The 13,483-nt window shown below is 41.5% G+C and overlaps 1 pseudogene across 3 annotated transcripts in view; it reads left to right on the forward strand.

The window, feature by feature from the left end:
• Positions 1–236: 236 nt before the first annotated feature.
• LOC148031623 (mitochondrial import receptor subunit TOM7-1 pseudogene) overlaps positions 237–13,483 on the forward strand; it is a 50,272-nt pseudogene continuing 37,025 nt past the window's right edge. Inside the window, exons 1-2 of one of the 3 annotated variants that reach the window (XR_015692001.1) lie at positions 269–393; positions 461–634. The product of XR_015692001.1 is annotated as a mitochondrial import receptor subunit TOM7-1 pseudogene, transcript variant X2 (transcript). Of the gene's footprint in view, positions 394–460; positions 635–685; positions 764–13,483 lie in introns of all 3 variants that reach the window. The other 2 variants (XR_015692002.1, XR_015692000.1) reach the window with 2 other exon arrangements.

Here is a 13,483-nt window from a genome sequence, read left to right on the forward strand (position 1 = left end):
GTTACTACATCCATCAAGTCCATGCCATCCCAAGAATTCTCATGGAGAATTAAGATCCTTCCTTCATTACTGAAAATACATATTAGAATTGAAAGGACTCATATTAATTGAATGTCATGGTTGACATCAAGCCTTATAGTAGTGGAGGCGTGTCTAAACCCTTGACTGCCAACTCAACACATGGTCTTGTTACAATGTTCATCTTGGTGATTAGTCAAGTGGAGCCATAATCTCTTTTTTACTGAACATGTTTATGAATTGTTCATGTAGGCTTTAAATTAGATGGGATGGTTTGGGGGTTTATACTATGTTATGTGTGCTGGATAGTGCTCAATTCAGGACACCAACAACGATTCACGAGGAGTTTCAGAGTCGCCGGATTGACACGACAAGGTATCGCTCGACCTCCCTGCTCGAATTTCTGCTCTAAGTGACCTAAGCAATGGCTTCGGTGAGGCAGGTTTCCTCCTAGGTTTGCCTGCCTTTTCATGTTCATAGTTGCCTGTGTGCAACGCTTTTCTGGCGCTCTTCCTGAACAAACTATGGCGACAAACTGATAATCGTGCACAGACACCAGCTTATGCTATAGAGCATCGTTTTATTTGCCAGAATGCGAATTGCGCAGCGACATCAGGTGGTTTCTCTATGATAAATGAAGTCTGATTTTCTGCATGGTTGTTTCCAGCATAAGAACGTCGCACGTTTGGATGGATTCACCACGCTATAATGCGCTGCATTCTTGATGCTCTCGGAGATAAATGAAGTCAGTTTTTTTCGCACGGTTGTTTCCAGTATAAGAATATCGCACAGTTGGATTGGTTCTCTATGCTGTAATTCGCCGTATTGTTGATGTATTCTGCGAGGCGTTTCAATATAGAAACGATGCGTTGGCTTTACTCTGGACCATAGAAGACTTTATCAGCTTCAGAAAGAGGAACAGGACTAGAGAGAGGCATTCTGCAGTTATTTGTTTTGATTAAACCTTATCTTTGCTCGATATATGTTAGTTCGAGGTTTTCGAAGCAGAATTGCTTTAAGTATCTTTTCTTCCCAGAATGGATTCATTACAAAGGCCAGCTATTTGTGGTGGCGATGGCTTGTCCCAGAGGAAGACTAGCTTGAGGATTTCTGTTCGAAATGATCTTTGGCATATATTTTGTGCATTGAAAATGGTGAAAATGGTCATCTGCTGAAGATGCTATGCTGTTTGATGAACAGGATATCTAGCTTGAAGACAAAACGGAGCTATTTGTTGAGTAGGGCATCTAGCTTGAAGACAAAATGAAGCAACATACTTTCTAGTTATACATATAATGATCATTTGCCATGATTACATACTTTTGAGTTATACATACACTGAATCATTTGGCATGATTTGCGGATGCTCAGGTTTGGATAAGGTAGATTTGGGCATCCCGGCCATACAGCATCAACCATAATGGGCAGATTAGACAGGTTCAGAAATTAGAGTTAAACAATAATAATCACTGTACTAGGGAAAAAAGGATAGAGTGATGTGCATTGTGCAATCAAGTAGGAAACATGGGCAAAAGAGCATGGGCTAGGGGACAAAGGATGATGTGGTAGTGGGATAGAGGGGTGATGTGGTAACCGGAGGTGCTGAAGATGTGGGAAATTTGGGCATAGGTGGCCAAAATGTAGATGTGGCAGTGGTGATGTGATAGTTGGAGGGATGCCATGAGGTATACTGTGAGCTGAACTGATTGGCTGGTCAGCAAGTTCCCTAACCACCCAGACCCATCCTTTGCTCCTCCTCCCTTAAAAGGGCCACTCATCCTCCTCATCGAGATCAGTAGTTTCCCCAGCACTTATCCTCACGTTTGCTTAATGTAGGGAGTGAGTTTGTGGATTGTGGTTTGGAGATCACAAACATGAAGGTTTGTAGCTGATCTTGGACACATCTTGGACAAAACAGTTGGTCCATTCTGCAGAGATGGAGCATGGGACTGCAGGATTACATATAATTTAGAGTGTGTAATTCCCCCTTGTACAAATAGTAGTGACTAAGTAGATCTTATTCATGGTATTTTGGCTAAACCAAATCCAAAAGGATCAGGAGCTGGCTCCAATTTATACACTTTTTGGGTAAAAAGCACATGTTTCAAGTTAGCTACTCATTAGGACAAGGGGTGGGTGTATATGTGTGTAGGATAGAGATTATTAAGAGAATCTCCATTGCTCTCACCTTTTAGTATCCAATGGTCTCAATTCACCAACTTACTTGACAATCCACCTTACAATTCGCCTTTGGAGAATTTTGGCAACGTTGATTTGGGACAAGTTGGAATGTTCTCTCTTATTCTCTATGCTTGCGGGCTGGATTGTTAGTCCAAGAGCTATACAAGGATGATGTTAAGAACAACACATAAGAAAGTAACTTGAAGCTTGGTACCAAATGCTTATTTCTATTGTTGGGATACCCTTAATTGTAGAGATACCTTTAGCCAAGTCACAAAAGTAAATTGTCTAGTTGTATATGTAGCCACTCTACTTTTAATATGATGCAATACATGTATTACCATGCATGGATACTAGTAATTAATACTTGGTTAAGAAGTGTTTGTATTTACATTTTTTATCTTTGATAAGTAGGACATATAAAATTATGTAGTCATATGGTTGGTCACCCACAACATTACCTACAACATGTTGTTTTGTAATATATAAAGGGGTAATTGAAGGATTTCCCCTTGGAATTGAGGCTATGCTTGTGGAAACCAAGGTGGTGGACATGAATTGAGAGTTTTTAAGACACATTTTTGTCAAATTAGAGTGGAAGGCTTTTCATGATGCTATAGTTATAGTGAGTGAATGAATCATTAAATAATAACCATTTTTAATTTGTATTATGCTTCCAAGAAGAAATGATGGTTTTATTTTGGAGGATCAAACACATCTTTCTAATCATAAAATTTTAAATAAATTATTTTAGTTTTGAATTTCATTCCGAGTAAGCAATTGTGCAAGGCTCTAGCTTGTAGAGATAAACTCTATATACCATTTGTTGCAACTTGCAATGTAGCTTGGTGTGAACAATTTCCTTGAGCAAGTAGAGTAGTACAACCTTTATCAAGAGGAATTCCTCCATATCATCCATTGTATGTTGGTGGAGGTATTGGGAATTGTACTAAAGTTCATTAGCTTGATGTGATTCTAGTCTAAGGTTGTGATTGATGATGAATTTAGAAGGAGAAAGACAAAGATGCTAAAATAAAAGAGTTTGGCATTTATAGCTTGGTCTTGGTTAGCAACAATGAAAACTCATTTTACAATGAACTATAGGATATTGTTTGTTTTCTACAAAGGGTTTGTTTTTTCAAGAAGTAGTGTATCTCTATTGACTTGTAATGGCCATTGGTAAAATTTGGCTTAATCAAACCTCTCTTTTGTAGGAAAAGAGAGAATTTTGAGAGGAAAGTTAGTGATTGTCTTCTCAAATCTCACACCAGTTGGAGCTTGAAATTTCCTCATAGCACTTCAAAAAGTAGAAAACATGGAACTTGCAAGACTTGGAAGTTGCCGTTTTCAAGATTTAATCCGTTATTGCTACAAAAGATTGTCATGTATAAATTTCCTATTGAAGATACATTGAGCAAAGTCCAAAAATAACTCACCTCCCTCTGTGTTGTATTAAAGAAACAATTATATGCTAAGCCTCATTTTCATTCAGAAGCATGTTTGAAACTCCCTTATTTATTGGGAACCACCTACTAGTTTTAGGCAAATAAGTGTGTAACTAGCCTATCTCCTCAGATAGGGTGGTAAGTAACTTGATTAAGCACTATTTACAGTAATGAACAAATTCACAAAACTGAAAAGTACATGTGACCCATATAATCTTTGACATTGGACGTCTTGTTGGCCCCAAAATTGGCGCCCCTTTCGGTATTTATTTAACTTAGTTGAAAAAGAAGTTGATGTACATTGGGATTCCCTTTTGGTATTTCAACTCCCCTTGCTACTCAAAATGACCAGCAAGTGCACCATCTTTGACCATGAGATTAACGTTAGGTACCATTAAGTGCCAGTTCTCTAGTGTCACCAATTGACACTTATGGCCAAATGAATGACCTAAGCCAACAATTGGCACTAGATACCACCAAGTACCTGTGCAGCATAACTTATAGCAACTTTTGCCTTTGACATCCTGTGATTTCCTCGGGTCCAGGTTTAGCCTCTTTTGGCCATATATAGCTCACCTTAGCTTGGTGGGCGGATTGTCTCTTCTTTTGCAGGTTGCACACTAACATTTGCCTCATTGATGCTTTGGGCTGCATACAAGGACTGATTAGTCCATCATTATATTTAGAATTCATTTCAGATTCTGTATTGATTTCTCTTCCGTTCTTGCTGTCTCTCTCTTCTCTCTATCTCTCTGTGTTTGTGTTTCTCTTTTCTTGCACACTCTCACATGGTATCAGAGCATAAGTGAGGACTACAAGTGCTTTTGACAAAAGCAGGACATCCACAACTAATCTTTTGCAGATGTAGTTGATTCTTCTTGCTGTTTGGGCGCTTCTACAGCAAAAGGCAGCAGACTTAGTGTATTTGTAGGTCTATAGACATGAAAATCATGGGTTTCAAGGTTTTGATGACTCAGACGAGGAGTCTATTTATACATTGTGAACATTGCAAAGCACCTGATTAGTAGGTGTGGTTTTCAACTTCTCCCATATTGCCTTACCAATATCTAAGCGCTTAATGTCTGTCAAAATGTCATTAGTGGCACCCATCTTTATATAAGCCACAGCCTTTTTGTTGACTCTGGCCCAATTTGCATTAGACATTTGTGTGGGTTTATCTTCTTGCAAAGTATCCTGACAATCCTTCAAGAACAATATGCCCTGCATACGGTCTTTTCAAAGGTCAAAGCCTTGACCATCGAACCGTTTGATTTCCATCAATCTCTTAATGTCAGAACTGGAAGAAGTTGCAGCCATTTTTATAACAAACACAAGTGTTAGTGCACTAAACTGCAAGAGCACAAGCTGAACTAGCAAATACACTGCTGTTCTTGCCCAACCCGAAATAAACCTCTTCTGTTTTTACATAAACCAGCCACTTGCAGAAATTTACCAAAATCTGCACAAAATCCCAAATTTCCAGGTCCAACGGCATGTAAATGTTAGCCAATCTGACCCAACTGAGCAAAAATTCATCAGTATGAAAAGCCCCAATTTTTCAGGGTCCAATGTTAGGAAATTTTACTCGAATGATCAAAATTCCAACAAATTTGGTGAAATCCCCAATATGACTGAGGTCAACACGCAAAATGTTTGCAATTTCTGACACAAATGTCACTATCAAGCATAAACAACATCAAATTTGGGAAAAGCCCCAAATTTTCCGAAGCAGATTTGCACAGATTTGAAGACTGTGCTTCCACTTGCGAACTCTTGAAAGAGGAAAAAATAAAAGTAACTTGGAATTTTTGAAACAAAAAAACCAGAAAATTGGAGGGGGAAGGGGCCGCTGACCTGCCGTCACAACCCGTCGCGCTAGTCATGCAACATGGTGTGTCGCCACTGTCCTGTTGTGTCCCGTTGCCGCGTGCGCCTACCCGCTAGTGTCATGCTGGACCCCATTGCCACGCGCTAGCGCCTCCACGCTAGTCCCCTGCCTGGTTGTCGTGATTGACACTTTCCCGTCTTGACGTCGCTCGTCACCTGTCCCCGTTGGACTTGCCGTCTAGTCATGAGCACCCGCGCTAGTTCCGCTGGACTTGCCTTTGGTTGCCAGTGACATAGAGAGAGTATGATATAATTTTGGGTGTACCAACAATGTGTTGGTACACAAAGAATAAAATGTATTTATACTTAGGGCACGTAAGGGTGCATTCACATGTACAACATAATAATACACGTGTACAATACACGGAGGTTAATAAAGGACCTTTACATCCCAACACTTTTGGCCCTTGGATGAATGCCTATGATGACACCCTTTGTTCATGTGTTTATTCTTCCTTCTCTACCTTCCAGCCATTATTTGCTTATTGAAACCCTAATTTAGAGTAGCAATTAGGGTTTCTTAGCCACCTTGGAATCCATGCCTAATAATTGAAAACCTCATGCTTAGAGTAGCAACTGTGAATTGACAATCTACAGTTGATGTGAGGGATGAGCCCATTCCCATTTGATTTGGCTCGTATGCAAGAGCCTAAGAATTATTTTGGGCTCAATCTCCAGTCAAAATTATTGGGGCCAGTTTGGTGATGGGTGTTCAAGCTTTAATGGTAAATTTTACATTTCAGAATTTGTGGATTTCATTTCTTGCTGTAATAAGTGTTAAATCAGGTTATCTATCACCCTATATAAGAAGGCAAGCTGGTTTGAAGGTTCTATTGCTGGGATCACCTCAACTCTTGAGTAGGTGAGTGCAGCATGTCATCATACACTAGCGAAATGGGTTGAAGTCGCAATGATGCTTCACAAAACATCGAGGGAAATGCAATGCTTAATCTTGGAATGGGCATGGGCACAGGCAGCATATTGAGAATGTTGGTTTTGACCAAGAAATAGATCCCGCAAGGCCTCAAAATGTTGATGATTAGCAAGAAGAAGAAGAAGAGGATGATGATTAGTTTAAAGCACAGTCAAGGACAACAGCTGATCTTTTTGCACAATTGGGGAAAAATCCTTGATTTGTGCGATTCTTTAATGTTGCTTCTAAGGATAGCAAGGGCAAGAAGAAGAAGTCATCTTGCAGAGCTTTGGGACAACATGAGGTTTTGAAAGAAAAGCCACTTCAGCCACAAGATGCACACAATGTTGGTAATGACCAAAAGCAAATGATGCCAGTTGGGCAAGTACTGCAATTGCAAGGCCAACTTGGTAGTGCCAGTCCAATGAGTTTTGGACAGCATGGGGCACTTGAGATACTTTGGTGTGTAAAGAAACGATAGGGATTGCAAGGAGAAACACAGTGTATGGCAAACATAGTGACAAAGAAACTCGGAAACACAACAATAAGAAGAAGAGTGAAGAATGATGAACATTGAATCATGTTGAATAAATCATGCTGATACAATGGAGCAAAGCCCTAAGTTGACTCCACTATCCTAGCCAATCAGGCAGCAGCACCTGTAGGGAGTCTACATTGTGAAGGGAGTGAAATGCAGTCCTTTTGGCGATAGGATATCAAAGTAGATGCTGTAGAAGGAAGGATAGCCAGTTGTAGAGGGAGCAAAACAGTCCTCAAGGGCTGTTAGAGTGGAGAAGATGATCAACAGTAGTTGCTGTGTCCTCTTGGAGGTGAAAAACATCAGGACAGGCCACTATGACAGCAAACCTAAATCTAACAGGGTCTACATCAGCAAAACGCAGATTTGCCTGTTGGAATTGATTAGGCATGGAGATCGAGGCAGACAATCATTACGTGCAGTGAGAGAGACAGAGTGCGAGTGAGCAGAGTAGAGAGTGAACACGTTTTTCGGTACAATGACGAGTGTATCACTTTAGGTTTTTAGATAGATATATGTATGAAAGTACAATGTGCTAAGAGTGTGTTCACATCCGTGCACATATAAAAGGCACGATGGCCCTTTATTCCCAACAACCTTCCCTAAAGGCAATGTGCTTTAAGAGGAGAAAAGAATCAGCTAAGTCGAGGTATGTACAAAGCTGAAATAAATATATTTATCCAACTCCCATCATCTATCGGCAATGAGCAAACCGTTCTGCTGGAAGACCCTTCGTGAGAAGGTTTGCGGGATTATCATCTGTATGCATTTTGACAAGCTCAATGCTCTTACTCTTTGTGCCTTTGAGGTATCTCATAATACCTTTCACTGCATCCCAATGCTTTTTGCTAGGGGTTGCCATGTATCTACTAACCACTCCCACTGCAAAGGCAATATCAGGACGTGTAGCAACCATAGCATACATCAAACTACCAACAACTGAAGCATATGGTATCTTGGCCATTTCAGCCTTCTCATCATCAGATGTGGGGCTGTCTTTTGCACTAAGTTTCACATATGGAGGCAATGGAACCCCAATTGTTTTCCCCTCCTCCATATTGAAACGTTACAAAACTTTGGGGATATACTCTTGCTGAGATAGATAGAGTAAGCCTTTCGATATATCTCTAAGTATTCGCATGCCAAGAATGTGATTTGCATCACCAAGATCCTTCATGTCAAAGCTGCCATGAAGACTTTGCTTCAGTGAATCCAAGGCATGAGTATCCCTGCCAGCAATCAGTATGTCATCTACATACAAAACCAAGATAATCAGGCTGCCATCTGTTGCCTTCTTGGTGTACAAGCAGTGATCCACTTGACTTCTATGAAAGCCTTGGGACTGCATGAATGTATCAAACTTATGATACCATTCTCTTGGTGCTTGTTTCAGCCCATACAAACTCCTTTTGAGTTTACATACCATTTTTTCCTTCCCTTATTCAACAAACCCTTTAGGCTGTTGCATATATATGCCTTCATGTAGATCACCATGTAAAAACGTAGTCTTTACATCCATCTGTATGAGTTCCATATCCTCAACTGCAACCAAGCCCAAAATGGTTCTCAATGTAGTCATCTTGACTACAAGAGAGAAAATCTCATCAAAGCAATTCCATACTTCTGCTTCTATCCGTTTGCAACCAATCTTGCTTTGTACTTCGGTGAGGAACCAGAAGTGACCTTCATTTTGTAAACCCATTTGCATGGAAGGGTTTTCTGCCCTTTAGGCAACTGCACCAAGTCCCAAGTGCCATTTTTTTCAAGAGATTCCATCTCTCACAGCATGGCTTTATACCATTTCTTGTTGTCCTGTCTGTCCATTGCTTCCTTGAAGCAAGACGGTTCACCACAGTTTGTCAACACGACATACTCAGCCACATTAATTGCACCAGGAACAAATCTATCAGGTTGTCTAGTAGCCTTAGACGATCTCCTAACCCAATGGTCATGGTTTGCTGGTTGTTCCTGCAAATTTCCATTTTCAGCATGCTTTCCTAGCATTTCAGCTTGCAAATCAGCATTAACAGCTTGCTGTCCTGGCTGTTCCTGCACATGTAATTGCTCGTTTTCATGGGCAATAGCTGGCTGATCATTTCCAGCATCATTTCCTGCATTTACAGGTTCATTTACAGCAGGTATTTGCTGCTGTACAGCGGGCACATTTTGCTGTCCAAAAGGTATTTCTTCCCGGAATACAACCCTACGGACCTTTTGAGTCTTTTTGGGCTGTTTGTGCATGCGATCTTCCCGGAAGATAACGTCATTGCTGCGTACTACTTTCCTTTTATCGGGATCCCACAATTTATACCCCATTTCACCCTCGTCACCATATCCTAGGAAAATGCATTTACAGGACTATGGCTCAAGTTTGTTGCGTTTTTCTTTACGAATGTGCACTAAAGCCTTGCAGCCAAACACTTTCAGATGAGCATATGAAGGTAGCTTGCCTGACCACGCTTCTTGGGGAACCCCCTCACACCCCCCCCACACAACCCCTCCCCCTCCCCCCCCCCCCCCCAACACCCAAAAGACCTCTTTGGTGACCGATTAATTAAGTGAAGGGCTGTCATAACAGCCTCTATTCAAAAACCATGGGGTAATGCAGCATGAGACAGCATCGTACGGACCTTATCCTGTATGGTCCGATTCATACGCTCTGCAACTCCATTTTGGGGTGGATTATGAGGGATAGTGAGCTCCCTCTTTATCCCTTTGCTATCACAAAATGCCTGAAAGGCTTTGGACACATATTCCCCACAATTGTGAGAGCGAAGACATTTAAGTATCTTATCTGTCTGATTTTCAGCCAATGCCAATAATATTTTAAACTTGTCAAGCACTTCATCCTTGCTACGAATAGGGTAAACCCATACTTTCCTTGTAGCATCATCGACAAAGGTGACAAAATATTTATTTCTCCCAAAAGATAATCCTGGCATTTGACATACATCTGAATGTACTAACTCTAGAGGAGAAGATTTCAAAGAAAGAGACTTTTTGTGAGAAGTCTGTGCATGTTTGCCTTAAATGCAATGATCACAATGCTCAAAATCAGCATAATGAAGACAAGTCAAGTAACCCAAACGAGAAAGCACTTTCATTCCTGTTTGACTCATGTGTCCCAATCGGCCATGCCACAAAGAAACGCTTGGCTGCTCGGTCACGGCAACAACATGGTCACACATACGAGATGCATGAAGTGGATACAACGTATCGCTCTTGCAACCTCTGGAAATGACCCTAGATCCCTTATAGATCTTCCATTTTCCATCACCAAAGGTGGTATGAAAACCATCATCATCTAGCTGCCCTGTGTGCTAATCAAGCTCTTCTTGAGCTGAGGTACATGCCATACATGCTGAAGTGTAAAGATAGAGCCACGCTGAAACTCTAATTGCACACTGCCAATACGTGCAATCTTACATGCATAGTTGTTCCCAAAATGGACAACACCATGTCGACCCCTTGTATAGGCGGAAAACCACTCACGATGAAGGGTGACATGAAAGGAAGCATTTGAATCAAGAATCTAGGTATGCATGTCATCATTTGTATCTGCAAGTAGAGCATGTGCACCAAAATGTGAAGAGACAAAGAGTACATCACTCCCACTGTCACTGTCATGAGTGACTACATTCACCTCTTCAATTTTTACACTGCTCTTATTAGGCTGACTGTCCTTCTTTTCCTTGCAATCATTTGTCTTCTTGCCTTTTTCTTTCTCTTTCTTCCATTTGTAACAGTCACGTTTAAAGTGACCCTTCTTGCCACAATGATGGCATTCAACATCTTTGCCACGTGATTTACTGCGTCTCTTGCCATCATATTTACCCTTTTGTTGTGATCTGCCCCTAGTATCCAAAGCAGTGGAAGACTTACTGGATGCATTGTTTTGCCGATTCATCTCTTCCATAAGTAGAGCACTCTCTACAAGAATTGCTCATAGCAGTCCTGAATGTATCCCAACTCTCTGGTAGAGTGCAAAGCAAGAAAGTAGCCTTAAATTCCTCATCAATCATGAATTTCAAGGGAACCAGCGGGCTGAAAATGGAGTTAAACTCACTCAAGTGAGTAGACATTGCTATACCTTCTTTCATACGCAAATCCATAAGCTTTTTCAGCCAATACACTTTGCTTGCAGCACTTTTGTGTGCATACAGTTCTTCTAGTCTAGTCCATATAGCATATGCAGAATCTAAACCTTCAATGTTGAATATCAAGGCATCAGAAATCGATAGCTCTATGATTGAGCGTGCAAGCTCATTCAACTCATCCCAATCATCCTGATCCATGTTTGCAGGCTTTGCCCCTTTGGTTTTGATTGGCTTTGCCTGCTTCTTTTGTAATAGGATATTGTAGCACTGTTTTTGCCAAACTGCAAAATTATGTGCGCCTTTAAGCTTCTTTATGCACATCAAATTATTGTTGTCATTGCTGCCAGCCATGATTTTCAGCCCAAATGTGACAAAAAAACCCAGTAAATGTAGGCCCAAACTGTCACCCAAGTGACCAAGGTATAAACAAGTACCAATCAGCAATAAATGACCACGTAGAAGTACAGATTTCAGATCTGTAATTAAGTTTTTAGAAGCGCCAAACCAAGTGCTACAGCATTATCCAACTGATTACAGCTGTTCCAAAGGGCATGTGCATCACATTACATGAGAAATCCCAAAATTTTAGCTGCAATTTCTGTTGTACATGTACCCACGGGCATAAAATTCGACACGAACGGTCAAAAGCCCCAAAATTTTGTGCTCAAAGCATCAAACACACATCTGCATTTCCTCTGTCATGCATAGAACTGTCCAATTTTGCCAAAAGAAAGCAATTTCAGCAAAACCCCCAAATTTTACCAAGTGTTGATGTCCAAATTGCGCGGAGTTCAATCTGCATGTACATAAAATGACCAAATGCTGCACAAATTTTGCCCAAACTGCAAAAGCCCCAAATTGCACGGGGTCCAATGTGCCTCAATGTCAAGAAATTGGATAAATTTCAGCCCAATTTGTGCATGTACATTAAAAGCCCCAAATGTCGGAGGCAAGATTTCACAAATTCCTGCAATTTCTGAGACAAATTTGCTTGTCCTGCATCACATTCTCCAAATCTGGGAAAAGCACCAAATTTTGTGGGCCAAATGTTGAGAAATTTCACTCAAATGAGCAAAATTTCAACAATTTTGGCGAAATCCCCAATTCAAATGCGCACAATGTCTGCAATTCCAACGCAGATGCTTCAATGTTTCACAAACAGTGCTCAGTCCTGGTGAAGCCCCAACTTTCTAGGCCAAAATTGCACAAATTTGACCTTTAGTGCTTGTGCGCGCAAACCCCCCTGTTAGGCCAAAGGAAAAAAAAATTCTAGAAGATTTTGAAAATTGTGGCCCCATTGACCTATATGGTGGGTTGCATGACCTGCCCACATCAAGGTGCCTGCTTGACCGCCGTCCCATGACGCCACATGCTGACGCCTCGTCGCTGGTGTGGTGTGTTTGGTGCCCGTGCGCCCTCTCACCTGGTCGCTGTCAATCGTGGAGCCCTGCGTGCAACCCTTCGTCAGTTGTTGCAGTCGCTGTCAGCTGCTGCTGGTCGCTCGTCAGCTGGTGCACCAGTCTACTGCCTCGGGCCTATTGTTTGCTGGTCGTTGCATTAACTGCTGACCCAGTTTGTAGAACCCAACTCCAGTTTGGTCACAAACTCCAGCCGACTCCCTGCTCGACACGAACTCTAGTTGTCTGCACGCCTAACGATCGTTTGCAGCACCTTATGCTCTGATACCGGTTTGTTGGAATCGATTAGGCACGAAGATCGAGGCAGACAGTCATTACATGCAGTGAGAGAGACACAGAGAGTGTGAGTGAGCAGAGTAGAGAGTGAACATGCTTTTTGGTACAATGATGAGTGTACCACTTTAGGTTTTTAGATAGATATATGTATGAAAGTACAATGTGCTAAGGGTGTGTTCACACTAGTGCACATATAAAAGGCACGATGGCCCTTTATTCCCAACACTGCCTAGGTTATAGATTGCCTGTAGAAGCCACGTGTGATGCTGGTAGACAGCAAAATGCAAATCTGCCAGCTTGGAGAATGGTCACCGGCAACAAAACTGGGGTCGCTAGCATGGAGTAGAGGGTCATTAGTTAGTTGGAAGTGGAACGGCAGCTGGATGGTTAGATTTGCCCTAAAACATAGACTGAAAGAGGTGGAACAAGGTGCCAACAGTAGACAACACCATAAAATCCTCCATGAACTGCAATGTCCTCTGTGCCGAGGTGTATGCAACGGTGGAGAGATTGAGGAGTGAAGGGGAGAATGATAGAAGAAGAGTGTTTGATGAAGAGAGAGTGATTTGATGGATGTGTAATGAATGAAGTGTGTGCCCTATTTATAAGCAGTAGGTAGTCTTAGAGCAGCGTTGTAGAATACGGGCACCTAGCCTTTTTGGCCATAAGTGTGAAACCAAAAGGGAATTAAGGAAAATAAACACACTTAA

Source organism: Lygodium microphyllum, chromosome 9, assembly GCF_053477565.2.
Source record: "Lygodium microphyllum isolate KBCC chromosome 9, Lygodium_microphyllum_v1.1.10, whole genome shotgun sequence".
In the NCBI taxonomy this organism is placed as follows: domain Eukaryota; kingdom Viridiplantae; phylum Streptophyta; class Polypodiopsida; order Schizaeales; family Lygodiaceae; genus Lygodium; species Lygodium microphyllum.